This window comes from Choloepus didactylus, chromosome 5 (assembly GCF_015220235.1).
Source record: "Choloepus didactylus isolate mChoDid1 chromosome 5, mChoDid1.pri, whole genome shotgun sequence".
NCBI lineage: Eukaryota > Metazoa > Chordata > Mammalia > Pilosa > Megalonychidae > Choloepus > Choloepus didactylus.
This window is the reverse complement of record NC_051311.1, coordinates 88,778,384-88,792,637: the sequence shown is the minus strand read 5'-3', so window position 1 is coordinate 88,792,637 and position 14,254 is coordinate 88,778,384. Positions and strand designations below refer to the sequence as shown.

Here is a 14,254-nt window from a genome sequence, read left to right as displayed (position 1 = left end):
TGAATGACAATGAAACAGAGCTGGTCCATTTAGGTCATTTGCTCTTAACAGCACTATCCCAACATTATCTACACAGCCTTTTCCTTTTTCAGAATACATTTGTGGTATTTGTTTTTTAGGGGATGAGGTCCTTCAAATCAAGGACTCTTTGCCAATGTTGTTTTATATCTTCCCTAGCGGTCTTTGTGGGATTGAATGCTTTGCCTAAAGTCTCATTCAGATTGCCTACAAGTGGGGACGATGAGGGCAGGCAGTTCTCACTTTCCATCATCAATGCTAGCTCGTCTGGCACTAGCAGTGTTTCGGTCTGCAGGCAGTGGTTTCTGGATAGATCCAAGGAGTCCAATAGCATATGAGTAGTTGGAGTAATACACATGATAATCAAGAGTTTATCTTACATCAAGGCAATTAAAGACATGGTTTCCAGAATGCATTATACTAAAGATGACCTCATCTGTAACTGATGGTTGGTACCCCATCTTTTATCAACCAGCAAAAATACAAATTCCACATTAACCAGATAAAATATTCTATAGTTAAGTAGAAAAATTTAGCACCTAAGTAATAACCGAAAAACGATGTTATCTTGTATCTTTTTTGTATGTTACTTCAAGATTATCCAGCTAAACTTTGGTGAAAAACCTAAGGAAAAGGACAATGTCAGATAAAAGAAAAAGCAGAACTAGCCTAGTAATACAATTACTTACAATTATTATCATTAATTATTACAAAAGAAATCTCAGAATGGCCAACTGTTCAGAAGGCCCAGAAAGCAATAAGTCCAAATTAAAACAGAAAGTCAGCATTCTTCAAGAAGAAGAAAAATAGAATGAATTCCATGTAATAACTAGCATCAGTAAGAAGCCAGAATCTGTTCACAACACAGAGAAGAAGGGAGGTATTTCTTCTCTATGAGAACAATTAAAAGCAATCAGAAATACTAGAAAAACAAAGCTATGTAAGAAAGTCATGGTCCAAAGAAACAATAAAAATGTGCAATGATTTTGAATAATTGGTGTAGAATAAGAAAAGATAATTCATTTGACCTTAACTCCAGAATATTCTTCTTTGAATGGCACAGGGTTTGTGACAGTGGCACTACGTGGAAGAAATGTAATCCTAGCATGCTCCTCACTACTTGACTCTGCAGAGAAAAAGTTTACTTTGTTCTGATAACATAAATACTGTTTCTTGATTTTCAGTTTCCTTAATCAAATTATAGACAAAACTCAGAAGATTGAATATGGTTACTAAAGAGAATGTAAATGCTTTCAACTTTAACAATACAATAATACTGGTATAAATAAAAGTTATGAAGCAGAAGAGAAAAAGTAAAGGAAAGAGTGAAAGTGTTAATATCTTTATCTTACATAGCAGGAGCCAGGAGCTACTATTGAAAGCTGATGAAACAAGAAGTTAAATTTTGTCTAGTATTTAAAGCTACAAAGGTAACGAATATAGAAACTAAAAATAATGGTATAATTGCTAAAACTTGAGGAAGAAGGCAGAAAGGGGTTGTGTAAGTGAGCTAAATGTTCATTTATCATAATAGTATGTCAATAAATAATATCCAAAGTAGGTAAATCAGGAACCTGTATACAGTGGGGTCACATCAGAAGCACAGTAACCCAAATGAATTAAAATCTATCTGCTGGTTGTCTTCCATCTGACTCTTCACTTACATTCCCTCCCCTGCTCTGTGCTGTATGCTCTGATCTCCATGAATTTATAACCAGGCTCCCTTGCCTTCTGAATACTGGTTATATTCAGCCAATGGGAGGCACCAGAAGGAGAGGAGAGGGCTGGGGGAGGGAGAGGGAGAGTGGACAAGGTCCCCTGCCATCCCCTAATCAGGTACACTTTGGCCAAGGCTGTGTTTCTTTATAGGAGGTCAGAGTGTACCTACACCGCAGCTTCTCTCTTCAGCCACAGCTCTCCCTGGAAATTCTGGTAACTACTCCTTCCTTGTCACTTCTGCCTAGGGTTTGCCAAGTCTGAGCTGCATCTTCATTTCTTCTTGGTTTTCCTTAAACCCCTCCACATTTTTGTAAACAGTTCCTTCATTAAACTCTTTTTAATCACTCACTTTTAGAGTATCTGCTAGTATCCTGACACTGAGAGAAGAGAGGGAGAATGAGAAAGGGAGAGACTGGGGGATAATACTTTGTATTCCATTTAAATTCCACCCACTGATGATTGCATGACATGAAGTAAGTGTGAGATGACATGAGTCAGTTTTAGTTCCCATGTCCACTTGCCTCTCAAACTGTGCTCATCTTGCTGTGCCAAGTATTATTCCAGTGTTTGTTTGTTAGGTACAAATGGCTCCTAAACACAGGCATAATATCTTGGGATTAATTGAATTAAGAGTAATCCTTAACTTATTTGGAACTTTGGGTGTTCAGAATCCATACTGGTGCTCATAAAATGCTGCATACCCTTCTGTACCCAGCTCAGATACTATCTCTCTGGTCTTTTCAAACAGGACAAATCTCTCCCATCCTTTGCCTGCTCTCCCCCACCCCATTACTCTATAAATATTTCCAAAGTACTTCTAAACTCTTTTATGCTGTGCTAAGTTTTTTACTAGAATGCTTCCTGGCTGGGATGGCCTTGAGGGCAAAGCACTCTCCATTGGAATCCAGGTTAGGTAGCACAGTGCTTGGAAGGCAACATAAATTCTACAAATGTTGGCTGAAATCAAGCTTTTCCTCATTCCTTCCCTATCCTTGAAATCATTATTCAATGTCCTTTTATAATAGGGTATTTCTATATGCTTTATACATTTTTTCCTTTTAATAAATGAATTGGAATTAATGGCTAATTAAATTCCAAATTTTGATGGGGAACTTTAGCACTTTAATAGGATATAATGGCTGAGGGTGGAAACTTCAGGCAATGATGCAATGGCAGAGGAAGGATCCGTCAGCAGCTGGTATGAATCTGAAGCTGAAATCATGCCATCGGGTTGGCTAAATATTCTACCCACTCTTGAGGCATAGCCTGGATAGCATAACTGTAAATGAGAAACTTAAATTTTTTTCTTCTGTAAAATGAGGGGCTTGAACTAAATGATGCCAGTGTCCCCTTTCAGCTCAGAATTCTTAGTTTATATGAAATTACAGAAGTAAATATATACATTTTGAGTGAAACTGGTAAAAATGCAGGATTTTCTATATGATTGCATAAAATATTAGTGGGATAAGTATCATCTGAAACTACTTGGAAAGACATTATTTGCAGAGTTAGGTATTTACAGGGTTAAATATTTACAAAGTTATGTGTACGTGTTAAAGAAAAAAACATAGTGCTGAATGTGGTATGGAAAAAATGAACTCAATTTCATAATAAATGTTGAATTATTGTATGCTTCCTTCTTGCAAAAGTCTGCTGAGGGTCAGACGATTTTTAAGTACAGCTAAATATGAAGCTATTTCAATTTTTATCTCTAAAATGTTTCCATATTAATTACTAGTATATACAATATAGTTTGTGTCTATACAACAACATAGGTTTAAGTTAAAATTTTTCAAAGCTGTTAATTGGTAGTCTGAAGTCATTTCTGTGTATGTTTCTCTCAATGGTTTGTCTGGGAATATGCTTGAAAAGCCCACATAGATGAAGAGTTCCCAACAGCCCCAAAGCGATGCCCACTCAAGTTTTAGGAGGATTTGAAAATAGGTGGTTGGGAAAAGGCAGCAAACCTTCACAGTGCACAGAGCATGTGTCAGGCCTTGGGAGATGTTCTCTAAAGATGTTGTTCCATTTAACGTTCACAACTTACTTGGGAGGTGTTTTTAGTATCCCTATTTTAAAAATGATACTAAGCCTGCTGCTCTTTCTGCCTAACCTTAGTAACAGTCTCTCCCCTTCTCTTTTGGAGATAGGGAAAGGATTATTCAGAAGAAGAAAGAGGAGGAGGAGAAGGAGGAGGACGAGGAAAAGAAGTAGGAAGAAAAACAACGGCTATTTATTGAGCACTTAGTATCTACAAGGCATTGTGACAAACATTATACAAAAATTACCTAATTTACTCTTTACGTCAATCCTGTGAGGTAGAGATTACCTAAAAGTACAGGGATTAGGTAATTTGTTCTGAATCATGCATCTAGGAAGTGGTGGAGCAGGGTTCGAAGGTGGAACCATCTGACTCTAGCCTCTCTGCATCAGAGTCTCACTCAGTACAGCAATGACCAAATTATAGGAACTGCATTAAGAAATGATGAATCATGACATGAAAATCACTTCATTTTGGCTAATTTCATAATAGAACATCTGTGGAGCTGAAAAAGAAACCTTTTTTGAAAACACTACCTAATAAATTTGGAAACAGGTGGGCATGATTTTATTTGAGTTCAAAGTACACGAAGTGAACACAGAAGTTCAGCAGTGCCTTTGGTCTGTGCTATATTCCCTTCCTGATTGGTCATTTCCCTCAGGGAAATGTTAGGAAGATCCCTTACAGCATCTTCTTTAAAAATTCTTTACCCAGCAGATAACCGAAAATCTATATAGGAGCTCTGGAGGTTAATTAACTGGCTGCTTGGTTTATTTAATTCTAATTCTCCCTGTCAAACACATCTCTGATGTCTAAAAACCTAATTTTGTGCAGCCTCCAGCAAGGATATGCTGGCCTCATATACGCAGGAATTAGGATGTCTTAAATGGAAAGAGCCTTAGATTCTGTATATTTTATGCTAGTCTTTTCTTTCGATTTCTCTTTCTCAAAAGTTTCTTTTCTTATAAACTTTCTTAAACTTACTATTCTTCTTTTCAGCTCCTTCTCAAGTCCTGTTCACTTCCTGAAAAATAAGATGGGAGCCATTCACCAAGGGTTTTCCCTGATTCTGTGTTTCTAATTCCATTTTTCAGTCAGCAATCTTGCAAGTTCCCATAAGCTGATTTGACTTCCCAGAACAAGTTCTTTACTTCCTCTTTTCTCTACTCTCTACTTTTCTTATTTTTTTAAGTCATTGACTATCTTTTTTATACATTCATTTATCTTTTCAATATCTTTATTCCACATTTCCAGTCCTTTAATCACTTCTGCCCATTTAGTTGGCAAAACACTGAGCAGACCATTTGTTTCTCATTTTCTGTATGATCCAAATTAAAAAAGGTATTAACTTTAAGCCTGATCCCCTCTGCTTCTTTCTCTTCTCCCCTTAAAGTTGGCTCCTGTTGGCCTATGGAACTGTTTCTTCCTGCATGATTGCAGAACAGTGGTATCAAATTGACCTGGGGAGTGTTCCCAAAAAAATATGTCTGGCTTTCCCATTTCTTCCCCTCATTCTGATTGCCAGGAGTTTTTTGATAAATCATTCTGATTGCCAGGAGTTTTTTGATAAAGTTCCACATGTGAATTTCCTGCTATGACCTTTTCTCCTCCAGCCCTGCCGTGCTTGATCCCCCACTCTAGAAGCTTCCATTTCCTGCACCAAAAACAGATACATTTGTTTATTAAGTACATTTGCCAGTTAATAAGTGGGCAGTAAGTGTAAGCAGTGAGAGTAGTGCTTCCAGGGGCAAGATGTGAACGGTATATGGAAGAGATCAAAAACCCCCTTTCCAGTTGCAGCCAAGGAATTAATTTGCCTGATGCAAGGGTTAGAGTTGAGCCAAGATTCAACATATTATAATCAAGAGCAATTGTACATACTGTGATGGAACTTACTTAAATTTTGATTCAAGAGCTTAAAAAAATAGTTGCTATAGAATAAGTGCCCAAAAAACTAGTTCTGAAGACATTTTTCTGTGTGGAATCTCAAGCTAATACTAGTGATAACAGGCTGATGGAGAAGTACTGTGCATATGTAAACTAGAATTATGGAGAAAGCTTAAGAGAAAAAAATAAAAAGAGTGTAATTGAAAGCTACCTCTTTCTTCTTGCGAAACTCTTCACAGAAGTTTCTATTCTCAGCAGTAAGATTTTCTCCATTTTCTCACTTCTACTGTATGAAATGTAAGAAATCAGAAGAAAAGATAGTAAAGAGTGAAAATTTCTCTCTAAACTTGAGTTTCTCTCTTCTGCAGTGTGAGGCAGAAGATATCAAAAGAAAAGAAAGCAAAGAGCATGGAAATGCTGTTCTCTCATGGTTTGAGGCAAAGAAAATGGACTTTTGCACCACACAGGCCTGTGTTCAAATTCTGACTGAGTTCATTGTGGAGTGAGAAATAAGGAAGTCACTCAACCTAATTGTAAGCCAACAAATAAGGAAAACTGTAGAATATGTTTTCTCAGACACAGCCTGGGGATATGTTGGGCTTTCATGGCTTTTGGGCTAGCTAATAACCACTGGCCCTTCTTTTGGTACCACTAGTCAGAAATTTCTTTATTTGGGAAGATCCTTCTCTTATTCTTGGCTGCTGTACTTTTGGTGAATTTGAATTCACTCCTGGATTTCCATATATATGTGCCTCTAGCCTGGCTGATCAGCATATCAGAGATGAGGGCAAATGGAATTTAGCCAATGGGATTAAGCTTAAGGCCTCTGTTTGAACAGTTGAAGGGGACTTCTCCTGGCTGCTGTTGCTGAATCTGAATCTGTCAGGGTAAATATCTGGAGCTGCTGCAAACTTGTTGCCCACCATTCAAAGCCTGAGAGTGTAGCCAACACAGAGGCAAGTAGAGTAGAGAGACGTATAGGGGCTAGGCCTTGGTGACATTATACAAGTCCTGTGCTAAAATCACGTCTAAGTCAACATCAGCCCTAGACTTTTCAATGTAAGCCAATATACTTGCTTTTAAGCTTAAACCAGTATAACTTGGCTATTCTATTACCTGAAACAAAGAGAATCTTAAAAATATTATCACCTACTGTTCTAGTTGCTATGGCTATGTAACAAATGACCTCAAAACTTCATGGTTAAAAACAAGAAAACATCTATTTTACTTACAAATCTTCAATCTGGGCAGGGATCAGAGGGGATGGCTTATTTCTGCTCTATTTGGCATCAACTGTGGTGGCAGGAAGACAGGGGTGGGGTGGCGGAGCTAGAACCATCTGAAGGCTTGCTCACATGTCTGGTGCCTGGGCTGGGAAGACTCCAACAGCTGGGAATGGAGAAGCTGGGGGTCCTTAGCCTCTCTCTCTTCACACAGATTCTCCATATGATCTCTCTAGCACAGCAGCTTCAGGGTAGATGGGCTTTAGCTGAGGGCTAAGGGCTCCTAATGCCTCCCATGTCCCAGTAGAGTGAGAAAGAGGGAAGAAGCTCTATTGCCTTTTGTGTCTTAGCCCCAAAAGCCATGCAGACTCACTTCCTCCATAGTCCCAGTCTACACATATTCAAGAGGAGCAAACATAGACCCCACCTCTTGATGGAAGAGTGTCAACATCACATGATGAGCAAATGGGTTGGGATATGTTGGTATGGCCAGCTCTGAAGAAATAATCTGCCATACTGTGGAGTATTTGTAAAGGCTAAATGAGAAATTTATAAAAAGACTATAATACAAAAATATAATATAGAGCTGGAAACCTGAATGAGCTGAGGGAGCCCAAGGAGTCCAGTGTAAACTAGAAATAATTCTCTGGCCAAGCCAAGAAAATGCTGAAGAGGAAAGATCAAATGGGAAAATGAGTGAATAAAATAATTACTGAAGTTTTATCATGTTGAGCTTTAAGGGAAAAGATGCTCAATGGACAATAAACAAAGAAGCTTGAGGAAATGTAAAAATAATATTTATATCATAATTTTGCTGATTTTTTCTACAGATGCTAGTATTTCTGATTAATTTGTTTACTTAATTTTGCAAAGTCATTTTTAAGTAATAAAAGAGGGTGGGAAATGGTGCCAGTCTTTTCTCTTAGTCCAAAGTTCCTGTGGCAGAAGTTTTACTGTATTAATCCCGAGACTAGGGAAGACTGCCAACGCTGATGTTCCTAAAATTCATGTTCAATATAGTTTTTTCCTCAATGATTCTCTTTATTATTCAGTAAATTATAAACCAAATAAGATCCAGGAACATTCTTCAAGCTATGGTAAAAGTGGCATGTATTTACTAATTAGTGTCTATGAGTTAAGGCAATTGAGGAAGTGTGCTTGCATCTCTCCAGAATTGCTTTCCTGCAGAGAATAACAGGGGCCCCTGCTCTGTTTGCCCATGGTGACGCATGCTGACAAATGCAGCCTTTTCAGTATTGCACACTGGTCTCCACACACTCCTAAATTTCAACAGTTGCTATGAAATGTTACCATTTGTTGCCAGTGTCTCTTTGATTCATTTTCATTATGCTCATTGTCACTATCAAATTTAATTTTCTGACCCTGAAATGGTCCTTTTCCCTTAGCAGACCCAGCCTGGGCAGCTTTATTTCCCTTTCCTTTTCCTTTAAGTCTGTGACCTTTTGACTTCCAGTTGTTTAGGGATTCTTTTTGATCTTCTATGATTTTTTTTTTTTTTTTTCAATGCTTCTTTCTCCACCTCTCCTTCTAATACTTCCCATGTCACATCTTTGTTCCTTAATTGTAGTTTACCAATATTTGCCTCTTTGGCTTTATTCAGCGCTTCCTTAGCTTTTTCTTTAAATGGAATTATTCCCTTTTTTGTGCCTCTGACAAAGTCTATCCACTTTATTTCACTGTGATTTAAGAAAATAATGTACAAATCTTCTCTACAGGTCTGATTATCTAAGTTACCCTCAAATTTCACAAGCATCCAATCTTTTCTTCTAGAGATTTCATTTCAGTCTCTTCTGCCAGCATCTGCTTTTTACCTTGCTCTTTGAAAAGTATCAGCAGGTATATGTTTTGGACTTCTAGGCAGGGTTCTCTACAAACTTCTTAGCAAATTCAATGCTATCAAACACAGCAAATATTGATCCCTTAAATGCTTTGTGCATGTTCTTATCATCTGAATGTTTAGGACTTGGCCTCTATCTTCTAAGCATTCTTTCATTTCATCAACAGTTGTATCAGTTGGGAGCCTTTAATATAAATGGATCTGTTTTTTTTTTAATATATCTTTTTTTCTTTTTCTCTATGATCACATTGTTCACCTATTTTTCCTTTGGGGGGAACCCATTCTTTTTTATTTATTTATTTATTTATTTATTTATTTATTTATTTATTTAAATTAGAGAGGTTGTTAGTTTACAGAAAAATCATGCATAAAATACAGAGTTCCCATATACCACTGTGGTAGTTTGGAGCTGTTATACATCCCAGAAAAGGCCATATTCTTTTAATCTATTCCTGTGGGTAAAGACCTGTTATAGGTGGGACCATTTGATCAGGTTATTTCCACTGAGATGTGACCCACCCAATTCAAAGTAGGTCTTAATCCCCTTACTGGAGTCCCTTATAAGAGGATAAAGGACACACAGAAAAGGGCCAGATACCTCTGAGAAGCCCCAGAGAAGCTGAGAGACAAGGACACACCCACAGAAGCTAAGAGAGGAAGCCACTGAAGTCAGAAGCTGAAAGCAGTGAGACCCGGGAGAGAAGGACAAGCAGACGCTGGCCATGTCTTCCCATGTGACAGAGGTGGCCTGGATGTCAGCAGTCTGTGTTCAGGGTCCAGGTATCATCCTGTTGATGCCTTGAGTTGGACATTTTCATGGCCCAAGAACTATAAATTATGAGTTAATAAATCCCCACTGTAAAAGTCAACACACTTTTGTTACAGTGTATCTCTACAGCTTTAGCAAATCGAAACAACCAACCTATTATTAATACTTTGCATTAGCGTGTTACATTTGTTATAGTTCACCAAAAAACATTTTTATAATTGAACTATTAACTATAGTCCATCATTTATAACAGGGTTCCCTGTTTGTGGTGTACAGTTCTAAGGTTACATCATTTTTATACTCATCAGTCACTTCAGGAAGAGGTTTGCTTTGATATCTTTTGATTTTAGTTTTTCTTACTTATTTCCACACATTCTGTCTTAGATTTGCTCAATGTGTCTACTATTAGATTAAAGTCTGTTGTTAGATGGTGAAAACTGTTGAATTTTATCATTATCTCCACAGGTACCCAGATTTCATCCCCTTGGCTCTCCTCCTTTAAAAATTTGTCCTGTAGAAAATTAACGTCTCCAAAGTAATCCTCAATTTGATAACAGATTTTGGCCTCCAGAGCAGCCATTTTTTCACATCATCATTTTCAGCCATTGAGACAATCTTTACAATCCTTGTCCTGTATAGCTGTACTACAGAATTACTATCAGTGACAGCCTCAATTTCTAAGCTTTGGTATTTTTTTTTTTTTTTTACATCATAGAGATGTTTTATTATTTTTACTTTTATTTTTACAAGGAAACACTCCCAATGCAGAGTTTAGAGCAGTTGTGTCTTATTTACCCCTTAAACCATCTTCAGGGTTTTTTTTTCCTTGTAGTTTTATTGATATAGTCACATACCATACAGTCATCCAAAGTGTACAATCAATTGTTCACAGTATCATCATATAGTTGTGCATTCGTCACCACAATTTTTGAACATTGTAATTTCTCCAAAAAATAATAAAAATAACAATAAAAATAATAAATATAAAAGTAAAAAAGTACACCCCAAACAACACATCTCCCCATCCCCCATTATTATTCATTTACTTTTTTGTCCCCGTTTTTCTACTCATCTGTCCATACACTGGATAAAGGGACTGTGAGTCACAAGGTTTTCTACATCTACACAGTCATATAGTATAAGCTATATAGTTACACACTCATCTTCAAGAAACAAGGCTACTGGGTTGCAGTTCAACAGTTTCAGGCATTTCCCTCCAGCCATTCCAATACACTAAAAACTAAAAAGGGATATTAATATAATGCATAAGAATAACCTCCAGAATGACCTTGACTCCATCTGAAATCTCTCAGCCGCTGAAACTTTACTTTGTTGCATTCCTCTTCCCCTGCTTGGTCAAGAAGGCTTTCTCAAACCCACAATGCCAGGTCCAGACTCATCCCCAGGAGTCATGTCCCAGATTGCCAGGGAGACTGACACCCCTGGGAGTCATGTCCCACATAGTGGAAAGGGCAATGAGTTCACCTGCTGAGCTGGCTTAGAGAGAGAGGCCACATCTGAGTAACAAGAGGTTCTCTGGGGGTGTCTCTTAGGCACAGTTATAAATGGGCTTAGCCTCTCCTTTGCAGTAACGAGCTTCCGAAGGGCAAGCCCCAAGATCGAGGGCTCAGCCTACCAATGCTACCAGCAGTGCCCAATGCTTGCAAGCACATCAGGAATCCCCCTGGTGGGGAAGTTTAATATCTCCACATTTTCCTCCAGTCCCTCAAGGGGGCTTTGCAAATACTTTTTATTTTCTGCCCAAATTACTCTTAGATGTATTGGGGCTTCACACTCACCTGCACAAACAAACGAGATCTTACTCCCCATTTAGGGTTCCATGTAATTATGGTGTTTGAATAAACTGACCACACAAGTTAAATTATATAGCGTGCTACAGAAAATAGATTTTTCCACCAAATAAGCATCTCTTCCTTTGGTCTCACATAGAAGCCTAAATTTAAACCACGGTCAATATCATCTTCTACCCTTTAGTCTGATCTACTCGAGTCCTAACCAAGACCATTTTGTTCATATCTCTAATTGAAGTCTGATCCCCTTTTCATCTTCTTTAACATTTGCTATACGGGGTAATGCTGACATTCATTGCTACCGAACTCTAGATCTGAGTCTCAGGTGTCACACAGATACCCAAAGTTCCAGGGACCGACCAGATTATACACAAAGAGCTCAGCATCTCAGAATCTAGGAATAACCATTACAACTCAAGAATAGATGTAACTGCTGTAAGAGCTTACAATCTAGGAACCATTACAATAAGCCTTCCCCTGCTAACCTATGCTCTCAGATTCAATTCTCAGAGTTTGCACATTACAGTTAGCCCATATTAGTGAGGTGTTACAAATGTCTGTCTTTTCATTTCTGGCTTATTTCATGCAACATACTGTCCTCTTCAGTATGTTTTTAAGTCAATAAAACTATTTTGGGAGTTAATGCCATAAAATTCAAATTATAAACTGACAGCAAATATCACATTATCATCGAAATATGAGTCAGATTATTGCTCAAGATTAAAATAGAATAACAAAATGGATAAAGCCAAGACTAACAAAATTTACTAATGAGGCAATTGTAACTAAATTGATCATCTCAGTTATAGTAATAAAACTCCTTTTAGATTAGAAATCTAAAATAATCCAAAGGAACCAGATCTTCAACCTTGTAAAAGTCATTTTCTCCCCTCTGAACTTCAGTCTCCTCATGGACAAAATGAGCAACTTGGGTTAGATCAGACGTTCTTGATTTTTGTCAGGAAGGTGTCAGGCTTCTTTCATACTCAAATTAAGTTCAGGATCCTCATTCCTGAGAAAATGCATAGACATGAACATTTCCCATATGACACCAGGGCTCAAGATCGGAGATCTGCATGGTCTCTGCATCTAGATTTAAGACTCCTGGACCTATCACTCTCTGTATCTTCTTATTCTAAATTCTATGACTGAAAACAGTTGATTTTTGGTAAAAATTTCATACATTCTCAGTTTTGGAGGGTTTCTAAGCCCTCCCTGAGTTCCCAGTCACTCCTCCGACTCAGGGTTGCCTGAAATGTGCAATGTACGTGTGAACTGTGCAATCTCACAGCGCCCTCAAGGGCCCCATGCTCGGTTTACTGCTCTGCTGTCACCATCTTGAAATTCTTAATTTTTGAAAGAGGGGTCCCACATTTTCATTTTGCACTGGGCCCCATGAAGTATTAGCTGGCCCTGCTCTGACCACCATCTGAATCTCAACTCTCCCTTTCACTTGCCTTTCAAGTGGTCATGGAGTCTCTGTGTGGACTCACAGAGCAAGAATGAACTCAGCACTTTTCAAAGCAGCCATGTCAATTCTAAACAGACCTAATGGTTAGAAAGTTCCTTCTTATGTTGTGCTGCAACCTACCTCTCTATAGCTGTACCCACTAATCACAGTCTTCTATGTTTTGTATGATAAATTTTTTCAGCATGACAATGTTTACATATTTGAAGACAAATACCATTCTCCCCCACCAGAAGAAACTTAATAAATTAATATATTGAGTCCTCCCTTATTTGACTGATCTAGGGAAAGAGGAGGCTGTAGTAAGCTTATATGAGACAAAAGGTTATCTGAAAGGGCCAAATAAGGAAAGGAAATAAAATAAGTAGGACTGACACCATAGGGCAAAGAATCAGAGAAAAATTAAAGAGGAAGAACAGACTATGCTTCTGAAATGGGAATAAGCCTTAGTTTTCACATCATAAAAAATACCCCATGAATGAAGTATGCTTATGCAATGTGCTTTCATTTTGAAATTAGTAGTGTTAAGGAATAGAACTTTCTTTTATAAGGAAATGAATGAGTTTTGGGTTATATCTAAGACTTTTTAAAAAAAAGATTTTAAAATTTATTACAGAAGTTCTGGGTTTACAGAAAAATCATGCTTCAATACCACCCTATTATCAACACTATGCATTAATGTGTTACATTTGTTACAAATGATGATAGCACATTTAAAATAATTGTACTATTAACTATAGTCCATGGTTTACCCTTAGAGCTAACTGTGTTGTGCACACCAATGGATTTTTTAAAAAATTTTATTCTAGTAACATCCTAAAATTTCCCCTTTCCACCATATTCAAATATATGTAATTCATTTCTGTTAATTACATTCACAATGTTGGTCTACCACCGCCACAATCCATAACCAAAACTCTTCCATCATCTGAAATAGAAACAGTGTATACTTCAAGCCCTAACTTCCTATTCCCTACCCTTACTCCATCCGTTGGTAGCCCATATTCTAGATTCCGACTCTATATGAGTTTGCTTGTTCTAACTATTTTGTATCAGGGAGATCAAACAATTTTTGCCCTTTTTTTGTCTGGCCTATTTCACTCAACATGAGGTCTTCAAGAAACATCCACATTGTCATGTGCATCAGGACTTCATTTGTTTTTATAGCTGAATAATATTCCACACTGCATCTTGTTTAACCATTCATCCATTGATGGACACTTGGGTTGCTTCCATCTTTTGGCAATTGTGAATAATGCCGCTATGAATGTCAGTGTGAAAATATCTGTTTGAGTCTCTGCTTTCAATTTGTTTGGGTATATATCTAGCAGTGGGATTGCTGGGTCATACGGTAATTCTCTACCTAACTTTCTGAGGAACTGCCAAATCATCTTCTATAGTGGCTGCACCATTTTTCATTTCCACCAGCAATGAATGAGTGTTCCTATTTCTCTGCATCC

At 37.7% G+C, this 14,254-nt stretch overlaps 1 pseudogene; it reads right to left on the bottom strand.

Annotated features, from left to right (window-relative positions):
• Window positions 1-8,175: 8,175 nt before the first annotated feature.
• LOC119535373 lies at window positions 8,176-10,095 on the bottom strand (annotated as a pseudogene).
• Between the last annotated feature and the right edge of the window lie 4,159 nt (window positions 10,096-14,254).